We start from the raw sequence: 18,690 nt of genomic DNA on the forward strand, positions 1-18,690 counted from the left end.
CATCACTTATCATTAGGGACATACAAATCAAAACCACAATGAGATGCCACATCATATCCACTAGGATAGCTACTGTGACAAAAACAAACAAACAGAAACAGCAGTCCTAGAAAGGAAATCCTCACACACACTACAACATGGATTAACCTTGAGAATATTATACTAAATGATATAAGCCAGTCACAAAATGACAAATACAATTATTATTCCACTTATATGAGGTGTTTAAAGCAATCAAATTCATAGAGACAGAAAGCAGAATGGTGGTGGCCAGGGACTTGAGGGAAAGGGACTGGAAAGTTGTTATTTACTAGGCATAGAGTTCCACTATTGCAAGATGAAAAGAGCTCTAGAGAATAGCTGTACAACAATGCAAATGTATTTAACACTGATCTGTACACTTAAAAATGGTGAAGTTGATAAATTTTCTGTTCTTTTACCAAAATCTTTTAAAGTCGATCAACTGCTTAAAGCAAAAATAATAATATATTGTGGAGTTTATAATGTGTAGATGTAAAATACAAGAGAAAATAGTACAAAGGATGGGAGGGAAGTAAATAGTATTACACCCCTGTAAGGTTCTTACCTTGTGAGTGAAGTAGTGTATTAATTTGAGGTAGGCTATTACAACTTAAGTACAGGCATACTTTGGAGATATTACAGGTTCAGTTCCAGACCACCAAAAATAAGGAGACTATGGCAATAAAGCAAGTCACATGAATTTTTTTGTTTCCCAGTGCATACAAAAGTTATGTTTACAGTAAGTCCCCTACATACGAACGAGTTCCATTCTCAGAGCGCATTCGTAAGTCCTATTTGTTTGTAAGTCCAATAAAGTTAGCTGACTAACACAATCGACTATATGGTACTGTAATAGGTTTATAATGCTTTTCACAAAAATAATACATAAAAAATAAACACAAAAAGTAAAGAAAATATTTATAATTTTACTGTACAGTACCTCAAAAAGTACAGTACAGTACAATAGGACAGTACAATAGCTAGCATACAAGGGCTGGCATCGAGTGAACAGGCAATAAGAGTTACTGACTGGAGGAGGGAGAGTAGGTGGGAGATGGTAGAGGTGAAGAATCATCAGCAACGGGAGTTGGAAGGCAAGCTGCAATTTCACTCACGCCTGACAACGATGGAACGCACATTCGCATCTTTGAAAGTTTGCAACTTGAAGGTTCGTATGTAGGGGACTTACTGTACACTATAGTGTAGTCCATCAATTGTGTAAGAGCATTGTGTATAAAAAAATGTACATACATACCTTAATTTAAAAATACTTTATTGCTAAAAAATGCTAACCATCATCTGACAATGCAGGGTTGCCAAAAAACTTCAATTTGTAAAAAAACACAGTATCTGTAAAGTGCAATAAAACTAAGTGTGATAAAACAAGGTATGCCTGTACATGTTGATATACTGTAATCTCTAAAGTGGCCAATACAATAACAACACAAGAAAGTATGACTGAGGATCGAGATAGGATGGTGGAGTAGAAGGACATGAGCTTACCTCTTCTGATGGAAATACTAGGGTCACGACTAAATGCTGAACAACCACCAATGAAGAAATGCTGGAACCTACCAAAAAAGATACACTACATTCAGGGACGGAGAGGAGGCCACAGCAAGATGGTAGGAGGGGCATAATCGCGATAGAAGCAAATCCCAAGCATGCCGGGTGGGTAACCCACAAACTGGAAAATAATTATACCACAGAAGTTCTCCCAAAGGAGTGAAAGTTCTGAGCCCAACATAAGGCTTGGTAGCCTGAGGGTCTGGCAACTGGAGGAGGAGCCCCCAGAGTATCTGACTTTGAAGGCCAGTGGGGTTTAATCGTAGGAATTCCACAGGACCAAGGGAAACAGTGACTCAATGCTTGCAGGGCACACAAAGCGTCTCAAGTGCACCAGGACCCAGGGAAAAAAAGTGGTGACATCATAAGAGACTGGGTCAGAATAAACTGCTAGTAATAGAGGTCTCCTGCAGAGGCAGGGGGTGGGGGGTAGCTGTGGCTCACTGCAGAGACAAGGACACTGGTGGTGGCAGTTCTGGGGAGTACCCACTGGCATGAGCCCTCTTGGAGGCCACAATTTTCTCACCAAGACCTGGCACCATCCAACAGCCTGCAGGCGCCAGTGCTAAGATGCTTCAAGGCAAACAATAAACAGGGCAGGAGCACAGCACCAACCATTAGCAGAAAAGCTGCGTAAAGTCTTCCTGAGTAAACAGCCGCCAGACAAATACACCCCCTGACACAGCCCTGTCCACCAGAGGACAAGCCCCAGCTCCACCCACCAGTTGGTAGGTAACAGTCCCTCCCACCAGAAAACCTGCACAAGTCTCTTAGACAACGTCATCCACCAAGGCGCCGACAGCAAAAGCAAGAGGAACTACAACCCTGCAGCCTAAGGAACAGAAACCGCAATCACAGAAAGTTAGACAAAATGAGATGGCAGAGGAATATACCCAAGATGAAGGAACAAGATAAAACCACAGAAGAACAACTAAGTGAAGTTGAAATAGGCAATCTACCTTTAAAAGAATTCAGAGTAATGATAGTAAAGATGATCCAAGATCTTGGAAAAACAATGGAGGAACAGATTGAGAAGATACAAGAAATGATTATCAAAGACATAAAAGAACTAAAGAAAGAACAGAGATGAACGATAGAAAAACTGAAATAAATAATACACTAGAAGGAATCAATAGCAGAGTAACTGAGGTAAAAGAATGAATAAGTGAGCTGGAAGATACAGTGGTGGAAATCACTGCCACAGAACAGAATAAAGAAAAAAGAATGAAAAGAAATGAGGTCAGCCTAAGAGACTTCTGGGACAACATTAAACACACCAATATTTGCATTACTGGTCCCAGAAGGAGAAAAGACAGAGAAAGGGACTGAGAATATATTTGAAGAAACAATAGCTGGCAACTTCCCTAACATGGGAAAGAAAACATTCCCCCAAGTCCAGGAAGTGCAGAGAGTCCCAGGCAGGATAAACCCAAGAAAAAGCAAGAAAAGACACATAGAAATCAAATGACAAAAATTAAAGACAAAGAAATAATATTAAAAGCAGCAAGGGAAAAGCAACAAATAACATACAAGAAAACTCCCGTAAGGGTCTCAGCTGACTTTTCAGCAAAAACTCTGCAAGCCAGCAAGGAGTGGAATGATATATTTAAAGTGATCAAAGGGGAAGAACCTACAACCAAGAATACTCTACACAGCGAGGCTCTCATTCAGATTCGATGGAGAAATCAAAAGCTTTACAGACAAGCACAAGCTAAAAGAATCCAGCACCACCAGACCAGCTTTACAACAAATGCTAAAGGAACTTCTCTAGGTGGGAAACACAAGAAAAGAGAACAAAAGAGAAAGGGAGAAAGAAGACCTATAAAAACGAACCCAAAACATTAAGAAAATGGCAATAGGAACATACATATTGATAATTACCTTAAATGTAAATGGATTAAATGCTCCAACCAAGAGACAGGCCAGCTGAATGGATATAAAAACAAGACCCATATATATGCTATCTATTAGAGACCCACATCAGACCTAGTGACCCACAGAGACTGAAAGTGTGGGGATGGAAAAAGATATTCCATGCAAATGGAAATCAAAAGAAGGCTGGAGTAGCAATATTCATATCAGATAAAATAGACTTTAAAATAAAGACTGTTACAAGAGACAAGGAAGGACACTATATAGTGATCAAGGGATCAATCCAAGAAGAAGATATAACAATTGTAAACATATATGAACCCAACATAAGAACACCTCAATACATAAGGCAAATGCTAACAGCCATTAAAGGGGAAATCGACAGTAACACAATAATAGTGGGGGACTTTAACACCCCACTTACACCAAAGGACAGATCATTCAGACAGAAAATTAATAAGGAAACACAAGCCTTAAATGACAAATTAGACCAGACAGCCTTCATTGATATTTAGTGGACATTCCATCCAAAAGCAGCAAAACACACTTTCTTCTCAAGTGCACACAGAACATTCTACAGGATAGATGACATCTGAAGCCAAAAATCAATCCTTGGTAAATTTAAGTAAATTGAAATCATATCAAGCATCTTTTCTGACCACAATGCTGAGATTAGAAATCAATTACAGGAAAAAAACTGTTAAAAACACGAACACATGGAGGCTAAACAATGTGTTACTAAATAATCAATGGATCACTGATGAAATCAAAGAGGATATCAAAAAGCACCTAGAGACAAAGGACAAGGAAAACACGATGATCCAAAACCTATGGGATGTAGCAAAAGCAGTTCTAAGAGGGAAGTTCATAGCAATACAACCTTACCTCAAGAAACAAGAAAAATTTAAAGTAAACAACCTATCCTTACACCTAAAGCAACTAGAGAAAGAAGAATAAACAAAACCCAAAGTTAGTAGAAAGAAAGAAATCATAAAGATCAGAGCACAAATAAATGAAATAGAGATGAAGAGAACAATAGGAAAGATCAATGGAACCAAAAGCTGGCTCTTTGAAAAGATAAACAAAATTCATAAACCTTTAGCCAGACTCATCAAGAAAAAAAAAGGAGAGGACTCAAATCGATGAAATTAGAAATGAAAAAGGAGAAGTTACAATGGGCACACAAAAATACACAGGATCGTAAGAGAGTGTTACAAGCAACTATATGCCAGTAAAATGGACAACCTAGAAGAAATGGACAAATTCTTGGAAAGGTACAACCTTCTAAGACTGAAACAGGAAGAAATAAAAAAAAGTGAACAGACCAACCACAAGTACTGAAATTGAAACTGTGATTAAAAATCTTCCAACAAACAAAAGCCCAGGACCAGATGGCTTCACAGGCGAAATCTACCAAACATTTAGACAAGAGTTAACACCTTCCCTTCTGAAACTATCCCCAAAACTTGCAGATGAAGGAACACTCCAAAGCTCATTCTACAAGGCCACAATGACCCTGATACCAAACCAGACAAAGATATCACACAAAAAAAGAATATTCCATGCCAATATCACTGATGAACAAATACGCAAAAACCCTCAACAAAATACTAGCAAACCAAATCCAACAACACATTAAAAGGATCATACACCATGATCAAGTGGGATTTTTCCCAGGGATGCAAGGATTCTTCAATATCCGCAAATCAATCATTGTAATACACCACATCAACAAATTGAAGAAGAAAAATCATATGGTCATCTCAATAGATGCAGAAAAACCTTTTGACAAAATTCAACACCCATTTATGAGAAAAACTCTCCAGAAAGTGGGCAAAGAGGGAACCTACCTCAAGATAATAAAGGCCATATATGACAAATGCACAGCAAAAATCATTCTCAATGGTGAAAAACTGAAAGCATTTCCTCTAAGATCAGGAACAAGACAAGGATGTCCACACTCACCACCATTATCAACATAGTTTCAGAAGTCCTAACCATGGCAATCAGAGAAGAAAAAGAAATAAAGGGAATCCAAATTGGAAAAGAAGTAAAACTGTCTCTGTTTGCAGATGACATGACACTATACATAGAAATCCTAAAGACGCTACCAAAAAAACTACTAGAGCTCATCAATGAATTTGGTAATGTTGCAGGATACAAAATTAATACACAGAAATTTCTTGCATTCCTATACGTTAACAATGAAAGATCAGAATGAGAAATCAAGGAAACAACCCCATTCACCATCGCATCAAAAAGAATAAAATACCTAGGAATAAACCTACCTAAAAAGGCAAAAGACCTGTACTCAGAAAACTATAAGATACTTACGAAAGAAATAAAAGGTGACACAAACAGATGGAGAGAGATCTATCATATCCTTGGATTGGAAGAATCAGTATTGAGAGAATGATTGTACTACCCAAAGCAATCTACAGATTCAATGCAATCCCTATCAAATTACCAATGGCATTTTTCATAGAATTAGAACAAAAACATTTACAATTTGTATGGAAACACGAAAGACCCTGAATAGCCAAAGCAATCTTGAGAAAGAAGAATGGAACTGGAGGAATCAGGCTCCCCGACTCCAGACTATATTGCAAAGTTACAGTCACCAAAACAGTAGGGTACTGGCACAAAAACAGAAATATAGATCAATGGAACAGGATAAGAAAGTCCAGAGGTGAACCCACAAACCTATGTCACCTAATCTATGACAAAGGAAGCAAGAATATACAATGGAGAAAAGACAGCCTCTTAAATAAGTGGTATTGGGAAAACTGAACACCTACATGTTAAAGAATGAAATTAGAACACTCCCTAACACCATACACAAAAATAAACTCAAAATGGATTAAAGACCTAAATATAAGGCCAGATACTATAAAACTCTTAGAGGAAAACATAGGCAGGACACTCTTTGACATAAATTGCAGCAAGATATATTTTTATCCACCTCCTAGAGTAATGGAAATAAAAACAAAAATAAACAAATGGGACCTAATTAAACTTAAAAGCTTTTGCACAGCAGAGGAAACCATAAATAAAATGAAAGGACAACCCTCAGAATGGGAGAAAATATTTGCAAACGAAGCAACCAACAAGGAATTAATCTCCAAAATACACAAACACCTCATGCAACTCAATATCAAAAAAAAGAAACAACCCAATCAAAAAATGGGCAGAAGATCTAAATAGACATTTTTCCAAAGAAGACATACAGATGGCCAAAAATCACATGAAAGGATGGTCAACATCACTAATTATTAGAGAAATGCAAACCAAAACTGCAATGAGGTATCACCTCACACAGGTCAGAATGGCCATCTTCAAAAAATCTACAAACAATAAATGCTGGAGAGGGTGTGGAGGAAAGGGAACCCTCCTACACTGTTGGTGGGAATGTAAACTGGTACAGCTACTATGGGGAACAGTATGGAGGTTACTTTAAAAAGTAAAAACAGAGCTACTATATGATCCAGCAATCCCACTCCTGGGCATATATCGAAGAAAACCATAATTTGAAAAAATACATGCACCCCAATATTCATTGCAGCACTATTTACAATAGCCAGAACATGGAAGCCACCTAAACATCCATCAACAGAGGAATGGATAAAGAAGATGTGGTACGTATACACAATGGAATATTATTACTCAGCCATAAAAAAGAATGAAATAATGCCATTGCAGCAACATGGACTGACCTAGACATTGTCATACTGAGTGAAGGTAAGCCAGACAAAGACAAATATCATAGGATGTGGCTTATATGTGGAATTTAAAAAAAGGGTACAAGTGAACTTATCTACAAAACAGAAATAGTTACAGATGTAGAAAACAAACTTATGGTTACCAGGCGGTAAGGGTGGGAGAGGGATAAACTGGAAGATTGGGAATGATATATACACATTACTATATATAAAACAGATAACTGATAAGGACCTACTATATAGCACAGGGAACTCTACTCAATACTCTGTAATGGCCTATATGGGAAAAGAATCTTAAAAAGAGTAGATATATGTATAACAGATTGACTTTGCTGTACACCTGAAGCTAACACAACATTGTAAATCAACTATACTCCAATAAAAAATTTTTTTAAATTGCCGCTTTTAGAAAATATATTGACAAATATTAACCGTCCCACTGGAGAACTCTTTCTAGATATAAGGTTTTAATATGAAAATTTGCATTATAGATATGATGCCTCATTCTTCAGATAGTTCTAATTTTACCATATGTCATGGTTATATACAAGAGAAATCCATACTAATATCTGTTCTATTAGTTATCTATATTACAGATGTTTTAAAAATGCTTCCAATGAGACAAACTATCAGTAGCACTTCTCCATGAAAAAAGGAAGATGATGGTACAAAACCATGAAAATTTCTTAAAATTGATTTGTTTTGTAGGGGGATTTTTCTTAATGAATTTTTACCCTCGTCTTCTAAATCAGGTCTCACTCTTTTCTCCAGTTGTTTCCAAGGGCTATATTTTTTCAATTTATAGACTTCACGGAAATAGAGGGTAAAAAGACAGATTATGTAAATTTCTTGTTTCTTTTGAAATTTATTTATATATCAAGCCAAGTCCATAGTAGCAAACAGATTTTTAAGTGAAGTTATAGAGGAAGAAAATGGAAATTAAAGCATTTCCCGTATATACTTCTATGTAATTATACCCCTCCCTTTTATAAACACTTGGTATAATGAAAAATGCTTGTGGACCATTCCTTGTTTTCCTTCACAAACATGTTATAATTTCTTATTTGGTTCTCATCTTGGTGCTAATACAATAGATTACCTAATATAAATGGGAAGTAAATTCTTTTTAACGTTTTTTTTTCTTAGCTTGGAAAGCAAGATTTTGTATTTATAAGTCACGTACAGTAATGCCATAAATTTGCTTCTGTCCGAAGATCAAATTCACCCTAAGAAAGTAGCTATAGTTAACATGTAATTTATATTTATGATCTTTTTCAGGTAAACCTGATATTCCTAGGCATTTGACATTTTTAGCTGTGACACTTCAGTAACCTTCTGTCAGCAGCAACGTAACAGAATGAAAAGATTAAAAAAGAATGAAATTGGCATTAGTTTGTCTAATATGCTGATGAGAGTGATGTAACTGATGGATGATGAGGGCAAGTAACTGAGCAGTGATTCAGATACCCGAATCTCCTTCATGTGAGGATTAAAAAAAAGAATGGTAAATATTCCATTATGCGGACTAATAGCTATAGTATACAGCCATCTCCCCCTAGTTAACAATTTTTGTTTAGGCATCCACCCTTTAAAAAAGTGACAGAATCAAAAACTTGGGGATAAATCTGGATTTGTCTAAGCCTGTTCCCAGGTAATTCATAATTCCTTTTTCCTTGCCAGTGATCACATAGGAGGTGAGGATATAGCCCAGCCAATGAGTCATGGAGGCAAGTGTGCTGGAAAGTTTTGGAGAAAGATTTTGTTGTTTTTAAAAAGAAACACAGATGAAGAGATGGTGTTTTTTCTTTTGCCGAACTCTGTTTTGACTTGATTAGAATGAAGCTGCAGTGGTCATCTTCTGACCATGAGGAAACCTAGTCTGTAGACAAGGGCTAACACTTTGAGGATACCAGAGTGAAACAATGGAGAAGATTTGGATCCTGATGATGCCACTGAGAAGCTGAAATAACCAACCTGGGAGCTATCTTATCTTGAAACTTCTTACTTCAGAATACATTTTAGAAAATTTTGAGTAATTTTGAGGTTTAAAATTTTTTTTATTGCAGTTGAAATTACTCTGAAATGTGTACTTACTAGGTATCTAGTATTATGCTAAGTGCTATACCTGGATTATCTCATTTAATACAATAAACCTATGAGCTAGCTATTGTAATGCCCATTTAACAGAAAAGGAAATTTTGTCTCATATACTTAAATCACATTACCCACAGTCACATAGCTAATAAATGGCATAGTTGAGAATTCAAAACATTTTTACTTCAAAGTTAGACTCTTAGATACAGTATCTCTTGAGCTACTGACTCAACGTTCTTTTATCAATATAATTCCACAAAAAATTACTGACAACATATTTTGGGGTATGTACTGTGCTAATCTCCTGAAATTTGTATTCAGATAAAAAGTTTTTTCGAGGAAGCATTATCTAAGATTGTACATGAGAACAAATATTAAGCCAACTCTACCAACAGGCCTGGTAATGGTGTTTTCTATTTGGTAAGTAACAGCCTCACTAAATAAGTAATATGCTTTATTTATTTCTGTAGCTTTAGTTTTAGAGTGGCTTGGAAAGCAGGGCAGACTGCAAAGATCTGTGTTGTGGTTTGGAGAGGTATGAATCACTTCTGTCAGGTCTGCATCTGTTGGGATATATAGGAAGGTCACCTTTGACTAATGGGAATTCTCAAGAGTGTAGCAGCAATCACATGTTCCAAGTGACAATTCTAATTGCAATCATGATATCCTTAAGGGCCTACTTAGAAATCACTAATTACTAAAAGTAAACAAATGTTTACTGAGTATTTTACTAAAGAACACAGAACTGTGCTAGATGTAGGAGACAGAAGAGAAACATGAGCTATGAAATACTAGCTATCGTCAAGCAGTATACACATTCTTGTTTGGGAGATGAGATTAACCCCCACAAAATAGAGAAAGATGCAAAGAAGTATCTATCATCAAACTTTTATTTATATGATAGTGAAAATTAGTTCAGAAAAGAGAAGGGATCTATAATAAGTTGCCAAATGTATATCTATATACCACCTTGCAAATTTCAAAAAGACTTCATGTTTTCTCATGTGATATTCACAAAATTGCATAAAGGTAGAAAAGTCAAATAATATTTAATTAATAATGACAACTACCATTAATGCTAATCTCCAATGGATCAGACATTGTGTAAGGCACTTTTCATTCTCTTTTTCTCATTTTATCCTCATAAGAATCTCGTTTGGTAGGGACTACTGTCCCCATCTCCAGATGCTGAAACTGAATTAAATGAACTGACTGAAAATATGCAACTAATAATTCACGCAGTTTGTACTTAACACTAACAGTGCAAGTTGATGAGTTCTACTACTGAATTTTGCCAATACTGTGAAATCATGAATCTCCAAAACCTATACATACCTTGTCTATAAAGAAAAAATTTCCTTATTTTGTCTGAAATAGCCTGAAACAAAACTTCAGTAAGTCTAACCTTACTTTAAACATCACTTAGATCACTGTGAAGAAATTTTTAAAATGTAGGTCAGTCTGGAAGAGCCAGTGCTATATCCTCATCACACCAAATCTACAACGGCCTCCAAGGCAGTTAGGTTGGGACTAAATAAATGGGGATTTTTCCAGCCTCTCTTACAGTTAGTTGTTGATGAGAAGGTGATGCCAGACAAATATAGGGGTTTGTTACTGTAGCACAGCCTATCTTATCCTATTAAAGAGGCAATATTAATTATGTTTTTAGAGTTATTATTTCAATAGATAATGTTAAATAGGTCATTTGAATCACACTGTTTGTATAACAGAAGTCAGGTACTCTGTTCTTACTGGGCTTCCAGATTTACTATTACTTAGATACTCTATATTCTGGACTCTCAGCCTCACAACCCCAGCTCAGTTAAGCCTAATCGACCAGTAATAACTAGGCCAGTGCACCAAATTCTTCTGAGAATGATTTGTATTTGAAAAGTATCTCATTAATTCATAAAATGAATACCAGAATAGTCCTGATGCATGCTCACAGTATTTTATCCTCAAAAAAAAAAATCTATTTAGAAAACCTAAATAAGATTAAAATAGGAACAAAGACTCAGAACAAAGAAAACTAAAGGCTTTTCTCATTAACTTCTAAGTTAGAGCAGTGATTCTCAAAACCAATACTTACATTGAATTCTTATATATATTATACATAAATTTTAATTGTGTTAAAATACACATAAACATAAATTTTACCACTATAACCATTTTTAAGTGTATGATTCAGTGGCATTAAGTACATTTACAATGTTGTGTGATCACCACCACTATTTTCAGAATGTTTTCATCATCACTCCAAACAGAAATTTTGTATCCATTAAGCATTAACTTCTCATTTGCTCCCTCTACTCCACCTCTGGTAACCTCAAACCTACTTCCTGTCTTTGTGAGTCATACAACTTTTAGAATCATAAAATATAGGCCTTTCATATATGGCTTATTTCACTTAACATAATATTTTCCAAGTCCATCCATCCTGCAGCATTTTTCAAAACTGCATTCCTTTGTATGGTATAATAATATTCCATTGTATGGATATACCACATTTGTTTAACCATTCATTTGTTGATGGACACTTGTGTTGTTTCCACCTTTTGATAACTGTGAATAACACTTTTATGAACATTGGTGTACATGAATCTGTTTACGTTCCTGTTTGGTTACATACTTTGAAGTGGAATTGCTATGTTTAACTTTTTGAAGAACTGCCAAATTGTTTTCCACAACCACTGTACTATTTTACAGTTCCACCAGCAACGTAAGAGTGTTCCAATTTCTCTATATACTTGCCAACACTTTCTTTCTCCCTCTCTCTTGCACTTTCTTTCCTTTTCTTTTCAATAACAGCTATCCTACTGAGTGTGAAGCGGTATCTTATTGTATTTTTTTTCATGGTATATCACTCTATTTTAGATATTATATATGTACTGATAGTTTCAAAGTTTTTAGAATACAGTTACTTCACATCTTATATTTATTCCCACTTATTTGATGTTTTTAGTGTTATTCCTAATTGTTTTCAAAATTTTTCTTCTTAATGTTTGTATATAGAAATACAATTAATTTTTGAATATTAAACTTGTTTCAGTTGACTTTGCTATTACTTTTAACAGTAGTGTTTTTTTAAATTTTTCTATGAATAGAATTTTATTATTTGTGAATAGAACAGTTTTTCCTTCAAGCCCTCTCCAGTTTATAGGCCTTTTATTTATTTCTTCTTACCTTATTGCACTAACCAATTCTTGTTCAATAATAAATGAAAGTACTAATAGTGGGCATTCTTACTGTGTTCCCATTATTTAATAAATGGTACTGGGAAAACTGGACAGCTACATGTAAAAAAAATGAATTTAGAACATTCTTTAACACTGGACGCAAAAGTAAACTCTAAATGGATTAAAGACCTTAATGTAAGATACTATAAAACTCTTAGAGGAAAACATAGGCAGAACACTCTTTGACATAAATTGCAGCAGTATCTTTTTCAATCCGTCTCCTAGAGTAATGGAAATAAAAACAAAAATAAACAAATGGGACCTAATTAAACTCAAAATCTTCTGCACAGCAAAGGAAACCATAAACAAAACAAAAAGACAACCCAAAGAATGAGAGAAAATATTTGCAAACAAAGCAACTGACTAGGGAATAATCTCCAAAATTTACAAACAGCTCATGCAGCTCAATATCAAACAAGCAAACAAACAAACAAACAACCAATCAAAAAATAGGCAGAGGACCTAAATAGACATTTCTCCAGAGAAGACATACTGATGGCCAAGAGGCACATGAAAAGATGCTCAACACCACTAATTATTAGAGAAATGCAAACCAAAACTGTAATAACGTATCACCTCACACAGGTCAGAATGGCCATCTTCAAAAAATCTACAAACAATAAATGCTGGAGAGGGTGTGGAGGAAAGGGAACCCTCCTACACTGTTGGTGGGAATGTAAACTGGTACAGCTACTATGGGGAACAGTATGGAGGTTACTTAAAAAAGTAAAAACAGAGCTACCATATGACCCAGTAATCCCACTCCTGGGCACGTAGCCAGAAAAAAGCATGGTTCGAAAGGATACATGCACCCCAATGTTCATAGCAGCAAGACATGGAAGCAACCTAAATGTTTATCGACAGATGAGTGGATAAAGGAGATGTGGTACATATGTAAGGGAATATTACTCAGCCATTAAAAACAATGAAATAATGCCATTTGCAGCAACATGGATAGACGTGGAGATTATCATACTAAATGAAGTAAGTCAGACAGAGAAAGAGAAATACCATATGATACTGCTTATATGCAGAATCTAAAAAAAAAATGATATAAATGAACTTATTTACAAAACAGAAACAGACTCACAGACTTAGAGAAGGAACTTATGGTTACCAGTGGGGAAGGGTGTGGGGAGGGATAGATTGGGAATTTGGGATTGACATGTACACAGTGCTATATTTAAAATACATAACCAACAAGGACCTACTGTATAGCACAGTACTGGTTCAATACTCTGTAATAACCTAAATGGGAAAAGAATTTGAAAACTAATAGATACATGTATATGTATAACTGAACCACTTGGTTATACACCTGAAACATTGTTAATCAACTATACTCCAATATAAAATAAATTTTAAAAATTCAGATTCATGTGCTTCACCTTGGACCAGCCAAACAGGATTTCATACATAGAGTCCAGCAACCTGCTTATTAAATAAACACCTCATGTTAATCTTAGCCATACTGTTTTGGGAACTATTGCAACTATCAAGTTTCATCTAATTTTGTATATTCTATCTTTTCAATGTTTCTCATCCATTTCTCTCCTTTCCTATGGCCTCTACCCTAGTTTAAGCCTGCTTCATCTCTTAGCTGGACATCTGTAATAGGATTTCCTTGCCTCTAGGATATTTTCTACTCTAATTCATCCTGCACACAGGGGCCTTTTTAATCTTACTAAATCACAGCTCCACTCATTTAATGTGACAAGAACTTATTGAGAGCATACTATATACCAGGTGCTCTAGGGCAGAAGGTTCTAAGTGGGGTTGATAATCAGAATCATTAAGTGGGAGAAACCTTTTAAAGACAGAGATTCTCTAGCACTCCTCCAGGCCTACTAAATTAGAAACTATAGAGCCAGAGTTAAGAAAAGTTTATTGTTAAAAAGTTCCCCAGGTGACTCTGATACTTTTGAGCAACACTAGACTGGAGCATATAAAGATTAAAACATTCTTCTGCATTTCAGATTGTACTGGGGGAGTTGTGAACATATGCAAATAACATATAACACATTGGTTAATGTGTTCCAAGTGCTACAAGAAAGTAATTCTGATTGCATTAAACACTTTTAGTAACACGCCAACCTGGAAGAAATCTTTTCCTCCTCTAATTTCCCACAGTACTTTATAATTCTCTTATAGTCTCATTTTTATCTTGCACTATAATTATTTTTGTATATGTCTCCTGTCCTTTCCACTTGTATTTGAGATCAGAACCTTGGCCTTATCAGAGCACATAATCTGACAAAGAATTTTTTTCAGAGTTCTAATTTATTTACAGGATAAAGCTGTATCCCCCAAAATACTAAATTATGCATGGTTATGCATTTAATAAATTATCTCAGAAATTGGATGTCCTTGTAACTCTTGGATATATGTGGCCAAATTTATGGATTTTAATCTCAGCAAGGCACTTAGTAAAGTTCCTTCAATAAAGCAGGTACTCAATAAAAAAGTTATGTGTGAACCAATGGGATCTAGGGAAAATGTCTTTGCATATGCAAAAACATACTTAGTATGTCCAGTATCTACTTAAGAGGTTATAGATTCCAAATGAAATAATATTCTGGTGGTTTTTGCAAACCAGATCCCTATGAGCCAAAACCAATCAGCTTGTTTTTGTTTGTTTGTTTGGATCACCCGGTATTTTGTTGGTGTGCTGGGATGTGTGTGTGTGTTGTGTTTTGTGTTTTTTGACAAATTTTAATTTGAATGTCTTTGGGCAAATATTCTCTGACTTACCACAGGCTCTCCCACTCCCTATTACCTTACACTAATCTGATGTACACAATTATGTTATCTATAGGTCTAAAGATGAGAGTTCTAATGATGACGGACAACTGCTCCCAATCATTTCTTCTTTTTGAGTGTTGGTTATTGTTACGGACTGAATTGTGTCCCCCCTTAAATTCGTATGCTGAAGTCCTAATCCCCAGTACTTCAGAATGCAACCATACTTGGAGATAAGGTCTTTAAAGAGGTAACTAAATTAAAATGAGGTCTTTAGGATGGGCCCTAATCCAATATGTCTGATGTCCTTATAAGAAGAAATATGGACACAGATGTGTATGTCCGTGAAGTAAAGACCATGTGAAGACAGAGGCAAAACTACATGCCAAGGAGAGAGGCTTCAGAATGAAATCAACCCTGCTGACACCTTGATATTGGACTTTCTAGCCTCTAGAATTGTGCAAAAATTAATTTCTGCTGTTTATTCCCTCAGTCTGTGGTATTCCGTTACAGCAAACCCAGCAAACTAATACAGCTACCAACTATACTTAATACTAATCTTAACTTAGGCATTTTTACATCAGAATTATGTTCAAGTCATTCTGCCAGGTACAGTGGTGAATACAACTCTAAGTAGCTTAGAATCTAGCAGATGAGGCAAACTATATGTAAGATACATTCATCAACATAAATGATAAAAATATTACCAGCCCTAAAGAAAAAAAAGCCAAATAAAGAGTATATTTATAATTCTATAGGTGTTCTGGAGGGAGAGAGTTAACTATGGGTTACAGCTCAAAAAAATTCAGAATGTGACCTGGGTCTTGAGAGATTAGTAAGATTCAACCAAGCAGAGGGGAGAGGCCATTTAGGTGAGAGGAATGGAGAGTACAAAGTCAAATGCTACTATAGAGAACACTGTTTTTCCCAAGTAAATCTAACTTAGATTCAGGTCTCCTTTCTTGGCTTTCTAAACCCTATAACCACTATATATTTCTAATTAATGCCCTAAATCCTTATAAAATTTAGGCATTTTCCCCCTGCAGATAAATAACAGTATAACTGACTTTGTTCAGTATAATACTGACATCCAAAGGATGGTCTGGTTCATCTCTAAAGCCTCTTGGGCTTCTGCTGAGAGTTGGTTTTATTTTCAAATGGTCTATGAGGGCAATAAGCAGCTCACAGAACATTCTGTTTTGAAATCTGGCCATTTTTTGATCTCTTGCTTGTCAAATCTCATCACAGTAGATGGCTCCACAGTGCAGGTGGCCTGTGTTTTCTTAAGTGCCTCTTCTTCTGAAGAATGTGTTACTCTGTTCATTAATGTTTCATACCTAAGTATTCTAATATATTTAATTTCTTATTTAATGAAATTTCTAACCTTCAGGCTGAGTAAGTTATTTGGAATGTTTCATCCAAGCTGCTGGAAAAATGCTCAATAGCAAGGAGTTTTAAAGATGGAATTTTAAGAAAGGGGTTGGCGGGAACCTAAACACATATAGATCTAAGCTTTCATAAATGCTTCCCTGTCTTAAGTGTAGAAGAAGAAATTCTTCTTGATAAGCAGATAAGTTCTGCTGAGTTTTTCTTTTAGATTTTGGAGACAAGAATTTAACGACGACTTTTGTTTTGTTTAAAAGATGTGTTTCAAAGCTGTAAGTTTTTTTTTTAAGTATTATTTGTCTGTAGAAAGCCTTACTTCTCCTCCATCATTTCAACAATGCTTACTTTCTTCCATAAATGAGAGACTTATGTGAGACCATTATCGCCAAAAGAGATACACGTTGAACCAAAGGAGCCATGCATAGCACCTGGTTTCAATTATTTTAGATTCAAGTGATGATCTAAGAAAGGAGGAGCCTCAGCTGAATTAGTTTGATTCCTGTAATGGTCTGGACTCAAAGCACCTGCCCATCTTACCATCTAACTTCAGACTTATGGGAGATTAAGAACTTAGAGAAGCTTTTAGACTGTTACATAAAATTTTAAAATTAAGCTCTTTAATACCCGGTTTAGATGAAATTTGACGGTCAGAAATAACTAGAATTTTAAATTTAACCATAACTCAAGTTGCACCCAATATTTAAAGACTACAAACTGTGTACGATACAGTAAAAATTCACACGGTAAACCATTACTAAATGTTTAGAAATCCAAATTTTCACCTTTTTCTGTTTTTAGTACCCGCTCCCCGGGTGACAAAGTGGACTCAAGTTTCCGTTACCCCTTACCCAACAAGGGGTGGTGGTACTACACGCTTACCTTGGGGAAACAACTTGCACTTTATAACTGGACAGGAAAATCGTTTGGTGAAAGAGAAGGCTAAAGGAAACGGAGGCCGGTGGAGTGACCGTAGCACAGGCCCGCGGTTACTCTTCAGGAGACGGCCTCAGCCCCAAACTACCTGGACCACCTAACAGGACCGCTTTTCCCGCGGCGTCTCACCTTCCGGCTCTAAGTCACCACAGCCCGCCCACCGGAAGCCGTCGTCATGGCAGCGCTGTTTGGTCCCGCCCCATCCCTTCGCCCCGCCCACCGCCTTGTACGCTTGCGGCCAACCGGGCTTCGATTGGCCCATCTGTCCTTCACTCTGGGAGACGTTCCGGGCTGCGAGGCTCTGGAGCTCTTACTTGAATTTGTGGCGCGGAGAGTTCGTGAGGTAAGGAAGGCAGCTGGGCGTCTTGCTGGAGCCAACAAACTGGGTGGTGAGCGACCCCGAGGGGAGAAGGACGAAAAGGGCGGCCGAGGTGCAGGGACGCTGAGTCAAACAAGCCGCCTCGAGATGGGGGGCTTCAGCCGGGCTGCTGCCCTCCCTGAGGCAGCCCCTCTGTTCGCTTCCTCGCAGCCTCTAGGTTCTTCTTCTCACGTCGTTTTCCTCGCGTCTCAGAGACAACGCGCCCGCCCCTCTTCTGTGGTCCCTGGAGGGAGGCTCCCCCTGACGCTCCCTTTTCGTCTTCTTTCCCGAACGGTGTCTCTCAGTTCCTTCCCTCCCCAGTAGCAACCGTCCGACCCTGTCGTGCTTACACCTTCCCCAAGCGTACTTGACTCCTCCCGACCTCTTTCGTAATTATATCCGGCTCTCCATCACCAGCACTGTCAGAAACTTTCTACCTGCCCTTGACAGTGTGGAAAAGACTCCTGAGCAACCTGGGGAGCGCCCCACATCTCACAAACTGAGTCCAGAATGTTCCTTATCAAGGAATAGGATGCTGCTGTCCACTTCTTCCCAACTGGGACGCAGTGAAGGTCCCGTGGAAAGCGGCAAGTGCAAGCGCTGTATAAAGCGCTACAGAAATGTAAGATCTTGTCCCAGTTGCTGACTCTGAATGATTGGATTCCTGTCGAAAACAGGATTATTTTGTTCTTGGTCGGACCCTGTTAACACATACGTTTCGTTTTGGCGTTATGAATACTCTCCAAACCTTAAAACAGAACAAAGC

General features: G+C 36.9%; 2 long non-coding RNA genes across 2 annotated transcripts in view; one reads left to right on the forward strand and one right to left on the reverse strand.

The window, feature by feature from the left end:
- LOC309648078 overlaps positions 1-17,812 on the reverse strand; it is a 164,493-nt gene extending 146,681 nt beyond the window's left edge. Inside the window, exon 1 of the long non-coding RNA XR_014256463.1 lies at positions 17,513-17,812. This is a non-coding gene — a long non-coding RNA (uncharacterized lncRNA). The remainder of the gene's footprint in view (positions 1-17,512) is intronic.
- A 103-nt stretch (positions 17,813-17,915) lies between these two features.
- Positions 17,916-18,690, forward strand: part of LOC309648075 — a 314,368-nt gene continuing 313,593 nt past the window's right edge. Inside the window, exon 1 of the long non-coding RNA XR_014256455.1 lies at positions 17,916-18,546. This is a non-coding gene — a long non-coding RNA (uncharacterized lncRNA). The remainder of the gene's footprint in view (positions 18,547-18,690) is intronic.

This window comes from Balaenoptera physalus (genome assembly GCF_965194825.1).
Source record: "Balaenoptera physalus genome assembly, chromosome: 19".
Taxonomy (NCBI): domain Eukaryota; kingdom Metazoa; phylum Chordata; class Mammalia; order Artiodactyla; family Balaenopteridae; genus Balaenoptera; species Balaenoptera physalus.